This window comes from Alligator sinensis, unplaced genomic scaffold (assembly GCF_000455745.1).
Source record: "Alligator sinensis unplaced genomic scaffold, ASM45574v1 scaffold343_1, whole genome shotgun sequence".
In the NCBI taxonomy this organism is placed as follows: domain Eukaryota; kingdom Metazoa; phylum Chordata; order Crocodylia; family Alligatoridae; genus Alligator; species Alligator sinensis.
The window spans coordinates 1,343,862-1,358,475 of NW_005841947.1; the positions used below are offsets into that span (position 1 = coordinate 1,343,862).

Here is a 14,614-nt window from a genome sequence, read left to right on the forward strand (position 1 = left end):
CTGGGATCCTATGAACCCAGCTGACTTCCTGCCCTTTGGGCAGGGGGCTGGACTCGATGATCTTCCGAGGTCCCTTCCAGCCCTAATGTCTATGAAATCTATGAAATCTATGAAGCTTTGCAATTTGGGATATAAGAAGTTCAGAAATATTATTTCCCCTAAAGGGCACTGCAGGTCAGAACAGATGTGTGGTGGGTATTCCAGGACTGGAAAGGTTACGGGAGTTGGCGGGGATCTGCAGGGCAGTAGTTGGGGCACTGGCAGGCTGGTGTGGGGAGGCTAGCTTGGAATAGCAGGGTGCTGTAGGACGGCAGTGAGAGCCATTGATAGAGGTGAGTGGATGACCAAGAAACAACTGAGGCACACTGTCAGAGCTATTTGAGGAACCAAGAATGAACCTGAAGTGAGCCTCAGAAATCAAGTTTATGGGATACTGGCAAAGCTGTGAAACCTGTGTGTTGTTTTAGGACTGGGATGTCATGGTGCATTTTAACTCTGGGGTCTTCAGTGTCTCAGGGAAATATGACTATATTAAGCTAAGATCTAGAAAACTAAATATATCACAAAATTTAAAGGGGAAAAAATCACGACAGTAACTGCCTTTCCTACCAGCATATCCAATAAAACCAACACACCATGAGAATATGCAGACATGCAAGAAAGTGTTAAGCTCTCAGACACTGTACCCAGCAACATCCCATCTAAGAGCCACCCAGTTTGCTCTCTGGCTGTTACCATTTGTACTACCTGCAGCATAAGTTGAGCTCTTGTGGCAGCATGCAATATTTGGAGCTAGGCAAAGAGCATCATAGGAAATATTCTGTGTGCCTTTAAATCCCTGCAGGGCATCTCCCCAAGGGTTATGGAGATGCAGCTGTGCATGCAACAGCAAGCCACAGTATCTGCAGAGGTGTTATGCATGGGTGATGACCGACCTTTTGAAAATAAGGGCAGAGCATACTGCTGAAAAAAAGGTCAAGATGCCTCAATCAGTTATTTGGGATCAGTCCTCCTCCTGTTCTATCCTCTTATATAAATCTCAGGTAGTAAAAGGCACTGATAAATGCCCAGTTAGGAATACCCTCAGTTAAGGGGATCCCTCATAAGCAGAGAGGGGGCAGAGCTGGCTCCTATGCTGCTATCCAAACAGGAACCATCTTCAGAGGGTACCTTAGACTTTGAGATCCAAATCTGGAGAGACTAGGGACTGCATGTTATATAAGCCACATGTTACACAGCTTGCACCCTGTGTGGGTGCCCCCTCACCCCCACCTGAACCTCCCCATTGCACAGGCTGAGGTGGCAGTGGCAGCACGCAGCCCCTTCATCCCATCAGTAGCATGCAGGCTCCCCATCTTGCCTGCTGCAAAGTGTAGCTCCCTGCATCTTACCACATGGGCTGTGCAGGAACTGCAAAAACCCTTGGTCCTCCCCCATTGTGCGCCAGTGGGAGAAAAGACCACTGGGGCCTGTGAGCCACATACTGGCCCATACCCTGAAGACCAACAGCTGGACAGCCCTGGGCTTGGCCATGGGAGGGGTGTGGCAGATGTGGCATGACTAGAATATGCCATGAGACTAGAGTATGCCATTAGCATATGGTCCCTTGAGTGCATAGAAGAGGCACCCTTAGGTTATAAACCTATTCTGGGACAGTGACTGGCTGTTGGTTCTTGCCTTTGCCCTTTCCCACTCCTCTTAGCCAGCCCTAGGGGGCTGTGGAGGGTGCAAGCTCTTCTTTGCCAGTACTTCCCAAGTCTCAGACAGTCAAGCTCTGCATATGTTCTGCCACATCTCTAGACAGAAGCTGGGGGCCCTGGCCTCCACCCTACCCTGCAATGCAAAAGCTGGCCAAAAGGGGAGCTGCTGAACAGCTGCAGCAGACATGGGGCAACAGGTGCTTGGTGTGCTCAAGGAGCAGGTTTTCAATTAATAATAAATTATACATTCTCTTTTTAACAGTTGTGCTCAGGAGCTGCAATTTAGAGTTGAACATATGCATGTTTAAGGCCAGATTTTCAGCTTGTGCAAATGAAGCAGCTCCATTTAGGTTAATGGACCTGTGCTGGCTGATACCAGCTGAGGATTTGGGCCTTAGTTTATGCATGGGCCCCTGACATTCTGGTATACATTGGAGCATGTAGTTGGGTCAATCCAACACAGTCCTGAAGCAGACAATCTCAAAATGGTAATTTAAGCAACTAGGAAATTTGGGCTGAAATTCCAGTTTGGAAAATGCTCCTGCTTGAGTTTGTCCTTTCCAAATATTTGCTTAAAAAAAAAAATCAACCCCTATGAAAACTCTCTAAAACGGCTTCAGAGAATAATATGCTGCACTTTTCATCTGATATGATCACAGTGTATTACAGCATTCATGTAGCCTCACAACACCTACTCTGTGAAGTGGATAAACATCACTGGAGGGCTGCACACTTCATTGCCTATGTAGGCCAAGTGGCATGGTGGGAGGGGTAGGGATACAGTCCATATTCCTGAACTGGTGGCCAGGACACTGCCCCTCATCCTAAATTGTAATGTTAATTTATCTAAGCCATTTTGCCTCTTATTTTCCTTGTTGTACTAGTTTCACTTGCACCTGTGGAGTAGTGTAAGCTGACAAGCCTAAACAGCAGCACCAAGAATCAGAGGTAGCTTAGTGACAGTCATCACTTACTCCCTTCCCAGTAATCCCAACCCAATCCTATCCTTAAACCTTAAGGATAACTTGGCTATACTGGTCACCTCTTCCTTTGTCAGTGCCTGTGTCGGTCTCCAGGCAGAGAATGTTTAGATGAACACGAGTTTTGAACAAGCAAAGAAAAATTATCTTGCCTGAGTCTGTCATAGCGTGGAGGAAGGAACAGTGCACAACTCCAGCTATAATTCAACCAAGATAACTCTTAGTGGGCGTGTTTACATGTGAAATTAATGTGACACAATAAACTCTGGTGCATATCACCCCTGGGCGCCGCATTCACACATGCACGCAGAATTACAGCACACTGAGCCAGGGCAGAGCAGCCCTGGCTGGCAAGGGGCCCAGGAGGTCAGCTGTGGAGGGGCTGGCTGGGGCACAAGGGTGCTCCAGTGTGGGGCTAGCCAGCAGGCAGTCCCTGCACCGAAGCATCCTCATGCCCCAGCCAGCCCCATCACCTTCTATGCATCAACCTATGACAGGCATACTTAGTTTACTGAGGTCTAATAGGGCCACACTTGTAGATGCTGAGACTTTACTGCAGAACTAGCCAGCTCAGTGTGAAGCAGAGCCTGCTCTTCCTCTCCTGAAAACATCTTGATATCTCACCTGCAGTGCCACTGGCTGATTCACTCAACCAATAGGTATGAAGTCTGCCAATTAACTGGAGGGAATGAGTAATGACTGGCTAAGTTACCTCTGAAGTCATTATGTTCCTCTGCTTGCATCACCAACTAGGCAATGCTATGTGGCTGTTCTTGTGTTCTAGTTCTCCCATTTTTATGAAAAGCAATAGTTTTCTCCACTGAAATACTGAAACTGATCAAAAGCAGCCTCACAAATGACCATGTTATATACAGTCAGGGAAATGTCATTGAGCTGAGAGTTAGTTTCATCTCACTTGGCTAATCAGCACTGTCCCCACTTTTAAAACATGAAATCAATAGATAGCATGATGGGGTGACTTGTTTAAAGTCATACAGCAGGTCTACCACAGAACTGGGAACTTAAATCAGATCATCTGGTGCCCAGTTCAGGGTATGGATCCCAACAAATGACAATCTTAAATGAACCCCAAAAGTCTATCTGCAAACTGCTTACACTGAGGAAAGTCTGATCCCTTGAAGGGAAGAAAGCAAAACAAACAGTGGAGACAGAGATTCTACCAAGTCATTGTGTGGACAGCTACTGCTTTTGGGTTCTCTCAGCTTTACTATAAAGCCAGTGCCGTTGCAAGGGGGGTCGAGCAGGGCAACTTCCCCAGGCATCAAAGTAAAGGGGGGTCAAAAGGCACTGCCCAGCTGGGGTGGGGCACAGGACGGTGCCATGAGCGGCTCGTCTGTGGAGCACAGGGGTGGAGGAAGGGTGGCTCTCGCTGCTGCATGCACTCCCAGGCAAGATTGGGGGGAAGCATGGGGGGGAAGGGCCCCCTGGATCTGTGCGTAGGTGGGGAAGGGCGGGCTGCCACTGTGGGCTTTGCCCTGGGCACCAAACTTTGTTGATACAGCACTATAGAAAGTGCAAGCGCCCCTCTCACAAAAACAAAAGCAAGCAATTTCAGGAGCCTATCCAAACTCAGTTCAAATAGGCCACCACATCCATTTGCTGAACAGAAAACAAACCTCTTTAGAGGAACTGGATTTGAATATAATCATTATACCATTTGTCCAGCTCCTGTAAGCAATGCAACAAGTTACACCAATCAAAAGCAGGTTCATGGCAAAGTCAATGTGAGGATCAGCACAGCAAATAAATTGGTGTTGCATTATAAGAACATACCATTTCTACAGATGGAGTTTGTCTATTAAAGCCCCTTGCAGGGCTCTAGTCAATGTTAGTTGGAGGGAGAGAGGGGAAAAAATCAGTTCCAAGGGGTTTTGTACAGCAGAAGAGAAATGCTGGCTTTGTTTTGCAACCCATTATTTTCATAAGAACATGAATCAGAGAGATAAACTATGCCAATTTCTTCATAGCTGACTTGTTACAGGATATTGTTTGAGTCCTCACTAATGACTCCTTGAGGTTGGTTATTACTGTGATTAGGAGTTGGGAGGATAGAGGTCTGAGACCTTTCAAAGGAAACATTTTGTTCAGTACCATTACAGAAAATAAAGTCAGCATTAAGGTAACTTTAACAACCCAGCCAGGATAATGGCCTGTGCATGTAGTCAGTGCTTCTGCTGTTTTAAATGAGAGGAATAAACTGTACATAAGACAAGTATCTAAGACAGATAGATTTTCCTTTGCCCCTGAACCCATATGTAGACATACTGTTTTACTTGGAGAGCTGCCCCATAGTTAATCCAGGTCATACCAGCGGGTTGATATTGGTGCCTAACCTCACATCAGCTTCATCCAGAATTAAGCCACAAGGTAGCCCTGTATAATGGGTGTTGGTATGAAACCTTTCTGATTTCTACTGCTTAAAAAGTGTTTCTTGGACCTGAAGCAAGTGGTTTGTGGGACTACACCTTTCCTCAACCTCTGTATGTGCCTGGGTTTTCCTTTTCTGTAAAACAGGGACAAAATATATCACTTACCCAATTAGTGTTATGAGGGCTAATTGAGAAGTATCAAGCATCATTTTCCCCTTCCCTTCATACATCGATAAATTCTAGTAAACACCTTTCTGATTTGCCTTTTCGTAATTTCACATTATCCTCAGACCTTACAGAATCAGTATAGCAGCTGCCAGTGCCACAATACAGCCTACCACCCTATCATGCCTTAGGAGGTAGAGGAAAGAAAGCATCTTTCAGGATTGAAAGGAAACTTCTGCCAGTGTAGCAGAATTTTAGCAAAGAATGTAGAGAGAGACATCTGTCAAGAAATCTTCATTTGTCATAATTCTTGGCACTTCCCATTCCAAGGCAGGTGAGACAATGATAGATACCAAGTGAAGACACTTGATTGGTGTCCAGAGCATTTAATAAGTACAAGCCTTAGTAAATGACCTGCGGCACTCCACTGAGCTTCTAAAAACAAGCCTAAAGGGAAAGGCATGGCATAGTCCAGAAAGTAGATGCTACTTGCTCAGTAACAACCACTTTGTTGAAAATGCTGATGCTTTCCCAAAAACAGTTTTATGGGAGGATTTTGGGGGGGAAGTGCTGCTTCATGACCTCACAAATGATGTGTTTCCTGACATCAAAGAAAGAACAATAGTGAATGTGATAATCATAAATGATTTAATGGAATCGGCTTGTCAAAATGATGAAGCTGAAAAAGCTTTTACAGATTATGTCCGTGACAAAAAAAAACTTTAAAATAATGTATATAGTGCAGAGTGGTTTTTGTCATGGCAAAAAGGGAGGACATCATTAATTTAGACACTAAGTATAAAGTTCTGCTGAAAATCTCTATGGGATAAATCACAGAAATACAGCCCAGGCCAGACCCACAGAGCTTGGCAAGTCCCAGTTCTTGTTAGAAGTTATCAAAAAATGCCATGGAGTTTTTAAAGTCTGTCATCTCTTGTGCATGATAAGAAAAAGGGATGGGCTGTTCCCTTCCCCCTCCCACCCAGATCTACCCGCATCTGGTTACAGTCTTACTAAGGAGTATACATGACTGGAATGGGAAATGAGCTCTTTTAAAACTATTTCTTAAAGGCACACTATTCATGCACAGTACTTTCTCCCCAGATCTTTTTTATGGGAAAGGAGCTCATTATGGTCACACAAGGACATGCTGTATAGTCTTCTACCCTGTCCATCATCAAGATACAGTCTCTGCCATCCAAATAACCACATCTCCTGCTATTCTAGTTCCTGGCTCCCCTCACATTTGTCCTGAAGCATGGCCATGCTGACACCAACTTCTCCCCCTGCCACCTCTGCCCTGGTTATTATGCCAGTCTGAGGCATTGCCTGAGGCATTGTCATTCAGGCCTAACAGCGCCATGGAGCAACTTGATTATTTAAACTTCAGCTGTACCGTCTTAGTGTCCTCTCTTCTGAAGTATCCTAATTTGGCAGGTTTTGCTCTGGAAGACGCATAGGTGACACTCATTTCAAAGAGTGACATTTCAAGCCCTTGGTAGTAGTTGTTATTGCCTTTAAAAAAGATTTTATATTGTGGTCCTTTTAAATCCCTTCCCTGGCTGGCTGAAAGTTCTGTCCAGCTATTTGCATCCATCTTCAATGTCAACACTAGAGGAAGTAAAAGCTAATCATGAGAACAGAACAATTGTCAAGGAATAACTTACCTGACTAATTTAGTTCCTTCACTGTTTGTGAATGATCTGCGAGCAGATTGCACTTTCCTTCAGTGTACCTGGGCTGAGGTTCTTTTGGCAATGCTATGGTCTGAGCATGAAGGATTTGTTTCAATCACTTAATACTCAGAAGTCTGCATTGGTTAGTTTGGATTAATCATTGCAATGTATTGTGTGTAAATCACATGGTATTGGGTCTGTATTCTGACTGGATAATAGTAAAACTCTTACACGTTCCAAGCCAAGGCAAAAACACTTGAATATGTGCTTTCCTTCCTTGGGTTGTGGCCCATTGATTTCAGTGGGACTCAAGCAGGTGCATAAAATAAAACGCATAATTAAATGCTTTGCTTAATAGAAATGAACATAAGCATGTGCTTGAAGTTTTGCATAGAGTTAAGTGCTTTGCTTGGTGGGGACAGATTTAATCGTGTGATTTAAATGCTTTCTTGATTTTAGATTAGACAAGAGGAAGACCTGACGAACTTACCAGGATTTTGACTATCTCAGGGGTAGGGAACTGATAAACTGTATGAGGGAATTATTGAAAATTTTAGACCTTTTTAGGTCATACAAGCCTTCCTGATGTATTAATCCTAGATATACTGATACAGTAATATAACATGGAGTAGACAAGTGAGGCATGTGCCATGGGCACCATGTAAGGGGAAGGAGGATGGGGGCAGGGTGTCTCTCTTTTCTGTTCCCCGCTCTGCTTGCACTTCCCAGTTGCTCACTAAAGCAGCACTGGCAATGCATGCCACAGAGTGCAAGGTGTTCTGGGAATCATAGAGCAGCAGTGGAGTTTGCTAGTGCTGGGGGGAGAATGGACCCCATTTTTTGCTGATGAGATCAGCAATGTTTTGCCTTCCTGACTTGGTCTTTTGCAGCAAAAGAATGGACTGAAAGTTCCCCCAGATAGCAGCAAACTCCACCACTAGTCTAGCGAACTACAATTCCCAGAACGTCTTGCACTCCACGACACACACTGCCCATGCCTGCTGCTTGGTGCTGCTTTGCATGTTGCTTTGTGGGGAAGGGTGAAAGAGGTCATCCCTAGGCATTTTATGAGCATGCTATGCCTCTGCACTGATACTATCTAAGTGATGGGCTAGGAACAGAGCCACCATGTACATAGTAAACAACTGAATGCATATGTACAATGTAGCTTGACTCATTTATTTCTTTACCAATGCTCAGAAAGAGGGTTGGGGGAGCCCTGTGCCTGGCAGTGTCCTACCCTGCATGAAACACACCACTTACAGAACAAATATGTGCATAGGGGGATATCTGACCCCTGGACAATATCTGAGCAGGTATTTCAAGGCATACTCTTGCCATTCACCAGAGAAAAGCTCGCTTGCTTGAAAATTTGAGCAAAGCAAACACAAAAAGGATTGAGTACAGCTGAAATAAATTCATGTACAGAAGCAAGCAAATGCTCAAGGAGTTTTTGGGGGAATGCAGGGGAGGCAGAAGAAAATGTCCATACATTTCTTCTACTAGGCATACATGGTCCCTCTGGCTGGCACCAAGAAAGAACACGTCTTTATTCATCCCAAGATATCATTCATGCATGCCAGCCTAACTGATCTGCTGTGGATGGGAAATGGGTTGGGCAGAATCAAAATTCCTAGGCTGGGTTGAGAAGAGAACCTAGCATCAAAGATGCCATTCCAGAAAACAGAAGCAGGATACACAAGCCCTTCTTCCCTAAGGGATCAGGATTAGCCTTCAAAGCTGCAGAACAAAAGAGAAGCAAACTATTACTGGATCAAGTCCATGGACTCCCTGATACCAGGGCTTTGATGTTCATGAGACCTTTTTAAACTATCATAGCCTCTTTCCTTTTCTCACTGCCCGCTTCCTTGAAGATGTGTCAAGATCCCTTGGGGCAGTGAACATTTCATTAGCTGGCATGACATTACCAAATGCTCTCTGAGTTACAGACCATGCTGCCATATCTTTGCTGGAATGATTTGACATACACCCTCCACATTCCCTAAAAAAGGAAAGGATTATAACCCTTTGAGAGTATGAGGCATGACCCCAGACACCCCTGTGTTACTCCTGTTCCCCTCTTCCAAGCCACATGTTACACTGTCTCTAAACTAATTTATCTTAGGTAAACAGCAGCAAGGATGTTATAAACAGCATTGACTCTTCTTCAACTTGTTACACTTTTTCACATTCTTTATAAACAGAAGTGGAAAAAAGAATAATGTATGTACATAACAGCAAATGTTCTCAAACTATTTTTCTTTTTTCTGTTTTTTTTAACTGTTTTTATCTTATATAAACAGTGGTGATGGAATTATAAACACCATTATTCCACCTCCATGTTAATACTCTTATTATCTTGCATAAACAGAAGTGAACGAATATGTACATGACACCAATCAATCCTTTAAAAAAAAAAAAAAGAGGAGAGAGAAAGAGAGAGCAGTTTTTATCTTTTATAAACAGTGGAGGAAGAACTTAATGAATTCAAAATGTAGTTTTCCTGTTTATATTATTACGATACGAAAGTAGAAACTAAATGGATGTATATTCAACATTGTACATGCTGAGAGTTATGAAATACTTTCTCTCTGCATACTTTCAAAGTAAATTCAGTGCTGGTAAGAACTGCTGGCCTGAGAGGTTTGGAAATCCATGGCCTCACTTGACCATAAAACAGTTATAGCTCAGGCAAGGGCCATGCAGACTTCCCCATAGACCTCTCCTGCCAACAAGTTCCCACCTTTACATCCAGGGGTCATTTGTACAAGAAGTAGGTAGTTCAGTCTGGTCAGCGAACATTCAAAGCCTGTTCTTACTGGTGCAACTGGTGGATGTAGGGGGCCAGCTGGTACTAGGTGGATCTTGTGTGATATGGATATCTACCTACTAGCAACTGGGCGTCAGACACACTGCATCACAAGGCCACCCAGAAGATGTTAGGCAGTAATCACTTTTTAGGCCATTATGGATCTGTGTCAGATATGAACACACAGTTTCAAATGGTTAGGCCTCATAATCCATTATTAATCCCCAGGACCATACAAGTCCTTCCAAATTTCCTGTATTTATTCTTTTTCTGGCTGGACCTCCTAAGACCATCTCAGAGCCTAAAAGACTCTTCCCTTCACTTCATATTTCCCCCTTAAGTTAGATGAAGGCATATTTTAATTGTGCTTGTTCCCCTTGGAGCAGGGGTTGGTACTGTGGGAACGTAGCTGAGCTATGCTGCTCACCTCCTCTGCAGTGCTCTTCTCCACTGAGAAGCCTGCTGCTCTTTCACATCTGTGCTTACCCTTGTGGAGGGGATGGGGATCAGCAGTAAGGGTAAGTGCAGGCAGCTGGCTGCTCTGCAGGGGTGGAGGAGGAAAGGGTGGAGACTTGCAGCCATGGCACGGGCCAGGTAGGGTCCTCTTCCTATCTCATTTAGCCATGTAGCTCCCATCTCCTTTATCCTTCTGTTTTAAATTCATCATGACGACCACTCTTCCAGCCAAAGACAACTAGGTAAGATTGTTTGTTTATTGCATGGCAAGTAGTCTCAAGAAACTGCTGTTTAGCTATAAGATTGTTTAACTGTAAGACTGCTGTTTAGCTATTCTTATCCCTACTCTTTGTGGAGCAAACCCATTCCTGTTTCTGCTGGCTTGGCTAGGGGTTTGTATTTATGTCTTCATTGTAGGTGTCCAACAGGTTGGCCAAGGCCTTTTAGAAGTCCATACATTCTGTTTGGCAGGATTCTAATATGAGCACAACTTATACCTGTACATTTTAACTTACACAGGGTGCATGTACACGTGCACTTTTACTATGGAGTAGACTAGTTAGCTCCACAGTAAAAAGAGTCACAGGCCACACGTGCGTCAGTATTAGGGTTCAGTAAACTATTTAACTCCACTATAGGATAGTACTGTTGGGGACAGTGCTATCTTATGGAGGAGTACTTTAGTGCACTGAAATGCACATGTAGGCAGTGACCTGGGGGCGGGGGGGAGGGGTGTAAATTGAGCCTGGTCAGCCCAGCCAGCCAGGAGTCTGCTTTGTCCCTGACCAAACTGCTGCTGTCCCAGGTGCCTGTGTAGATGATGCAATTGGGAGCAATTTACTTCAGCATAAACTGCCCCAGAGTTTATTGGGTCACATTAATTTCACATGTAGATGCACCCACTGTGTTTACCCTACCAGTATACTGCCAGGACCTCTATGAGTCAAGAACAGGCTTGCCTACAATTAAGGAATATGTCTAAAAAATAAATCAAGTAAAAATTAGAGTCCTGCAGGTGTAACTGACAGAGATATTTGGACAATTATGCGAATATTGGACCCAACATTCTCTTTGGAATTGGAATTGCTAAGGGAAAGATGTAAAAAGACTGTGGGCAAATACAGGAGACAAATGGCAAATCAGGGTAATTAGAATTATGCATAATCTGATGTGGACTAGAAGAAAAAAAGGACCTGGCTGTGTTTGAAATCAATCTGAAGAAAAAGAATTATGTTCAAATATATAACTTCTCAGCCAGATGGGATACTTGGAACAGGGTGACGGGGGTGCATCTACACATGCCGCTATGGTGACGTTGTTACTGAGCCGTGATTTAGTACTTCCTTTTGGAAGTACTAAATCATGGCACAGTAACAACCCATACTGTGCCGTATGCGTGGCACACTGTTATTTTTAGCAGCTACTTTGTCCTAGCAGTGCACTACAGCGGGGGAGCATGTCACTATGGCGATGTAGCTGCTGGTCACATGTAGATGCCCGCAGATGCTACATCACCATAGCACATTGCATGTAGACACACTCAGGGATAGCTTCCTTCCCATTGCTTATCTTCTGCATTTGAACTACTTCTCTGGCCTCTGTGCTTTATTAATATGGCCCCAGTCTCTTGTGTCTCCTTTAGCATGATGGTTCCACTGAACAGCAGAGATAGACTTGGAGAACCTGGACCTCAGCTCTCTCTCAAAGCAGGGTGGTAACCAGATGTCGTATAGTAACACAAGGCCTCTCTCCACATAAAAGCATCCTTAAAACACCAAATTAAACATGCAAGAGAGAACCAAGGCCTCTTCGAGGAGGGTAGCCAAAAATAGAAGGAAAAACACATTTCACCATTTGTTTTGAAAACACCAAAAATGATTAAAACATATTATAAACTAAAAAAAAAGGAAGAAGAAGAAAACCTCTTACCATCTGAACTAATCCTTTGCCAAGTTCCATTTTTAAATTAAAGCCATTTTTAGGCTCGTATGTTTGAATAAGAGAGTCTTAAACTAACAAACTTATGTAACTTATTTAAAAAAAAATCCACATGCTTGTTTAACTTTAAGTTAAATTGCCAAATTGCCTAGTGCAAGAAGAACTTGGTTTGGGATTAATGCATGTAAGAAGCCCCCAAAGTCACTCTTTGAAGCTTATGCACATCTTCAACAAGTAAAGGCAAAGTGAGTCCATTCTGTCCGATTTTAAAACCTTTTCCTGTAGGTTCCTAAAATGTGAGGCAGGTATGATTTGGTTGTTTTTCTCTTTATGGAAAATTGTGACCACAAATGCAGAGAAAAGGGAAGAAAAGTATATTTAGAGAAAGTAAGAAATAAGGAACCACAGGAGTTAGGGGACTTCTTTGTTGGTGGAGAAAATATAGTATAAAATAGAGCAGAGTTGGGAGTTGATTGCTATACAAATACAGTGATAAATAGCAAGGACAAGGGGATAAGACAAATGGAAATTAAATGCAACTTACATCCAGACCATTCTCAGATAATCTTTCTCTCTCGTAAATAGTAGAGGTTTCCCATGAGTTAGGAACATTCTGTTAATTTTTAACTTAGGAAAAATTCCACCACCCCCGACAATTCTACCTTGTAGCAATCAGGACTCATAGTAGAGATGATATCTTTTATTAGACCAACAAGATTTTTGCCAAAACAATTAATAAATTGCAAGCTTTTGTGCATTCACCTTCATCACCATTGCAAAAATCTTGTTGGTCTAATAAAAAATATCATCCCTCCTTCGAGTCCTGATTGCCTTTTCCTCCAGACCAATACGGCTACAACCTGGATACCTGACACCTTGTAGCAATTCCACAGCCTTGTTTTCTGATCACATGCAATGTTAAATTCTCATCTGGACAGCAGGAAGTTGCCTGCACTCAGATCCGAATTACGCCTAAGCGTGTAGAGTTGGGTGGCTGGTCCAGATTCAGAGTTAAGATTCAGACCCATTTCTCTATGAGAGTTCTATGAACACCAAAGGGTAAAGAATTACAATTACTTGGTGCAGAGTTATAGAATCATAGAAATCATAGAATATTAGGGTCGAAAGGGACCTCAGGAAGTCATCTAGTCCATCCCTCTGCTCAAAGCAGGACCAGCCCCAACAAGATCATTCTACCCAGGGCTTAGTCGAGCTAGGTCTTAAAAACCTCCAAAGATTCCACCACTTTACTAGGTAACCCATTCCAGTGCTTCATCACCCTCCTAGAGAGGATATTTTTCCTAATATCCAAGCTAAATGTCCTTTGCTGCAATTTGAATCCATCACTGCTTGTTCTGTCATCTGCCACCACTGAAAACAGTCTAGCTCCATCCTCTTTCAAACCACCCTTCAGGTAGTTAAAGGCTGCTATCAAATCCCCCCCAGTCTTCTCTTCTGCAGACTAAATACGTTCAGTTCCCTCAGCCTCTCCTCATACGGGCAAGACTTTCTGAACAGAATGTGCTGGTTTAAGAATGTCTCCTTTCCCAAATTCACGTAGAAAAATAATTAACCCTAGTTTAAAAATCTGAAGGGTATCATTATTTGAGAATAAAGGCACAGCCACAAGGCAAGCCTCAGGACTAGGTAGGCAGCAGGAGATGTAGAATACTATCTCATATAATACTAGCAACAATATGGGTCCATCGCACATACACGCTGACAGCCCACTTATCCCCTTGGTTACACCTGTGCAACTCAGCTGCCTTCAGATTTTCCCCACAGTGACATCTATGCAATTCAACTGCTACCATTTATGCCATCAGTTACTTTTGTGCAAAACTAGCCTGTGACGATACCTCTTCAACCCCACTTACCTTCGGGGATATAGCCAGGGTGTTACAGACGGCAGAACAACTATCTGCATTCTCTTTAAGGAAAGTACTCTCTGACTGCCTCTTTATTGGCAGCCTGTTAAGAGGGAATTTTGCAGTGCCAGGATCCAAATCCTGTGTTTAGAAAAGTTTGCTAAATGTGAGGACACAGAGCCCTGGACTACATACAAATTTATCTGCCTCAAGGGTAAGCAAGTGCTTCCATGCTAAATCCTACCTCCCTGAGAGCAGTTATGGGGAAAGAACTCTAGGAGAAGACCCCATTTTTTTAAGTAGCCTGAAATTTAGGTAAGTCCCAGTGTGCTTACCACCTCCCTCTAGGACTTTTTGGTATGGGGAGGGTATTTCACCATCATTGGGGCGGGGCGGGGGGGAGATAGCAGCGGACGGACAACAGATGTATAAAATTAGAACATGACAGGAATCAATAGATGCCAAGTTTCAGCCTAAAGTGAATCTTAACTGAGTCAGACTTCACAGAAAAAATGGCGACCTTGGCAGAAATGCTGATGCTAAACTAACTCTTTATCACGGTCTACCGCAGGTGTTGGCAACGTTTTTAGGCAGAATGCCAAAAAAACCTCAACCTCAACTTCTAAGATGTT

At 43.5% G+C, this 14,614-nt stretch overlaps 1 protein-coding gene across 37 annotated transcripts in view; it reads right to left on the bottom strand.

Annotated features, from left to right (window-relative positions):
- Positions 1-14,614, bottom strand: part of ZBTB20 (zinc finger and BTB domain containing 20) — a 621,054-nt gene that overhangs the window by 166,478 nt on the left and 439,962 nt on the right. The gene's annotated exons all lie outside the window — the stretch shown is intronic.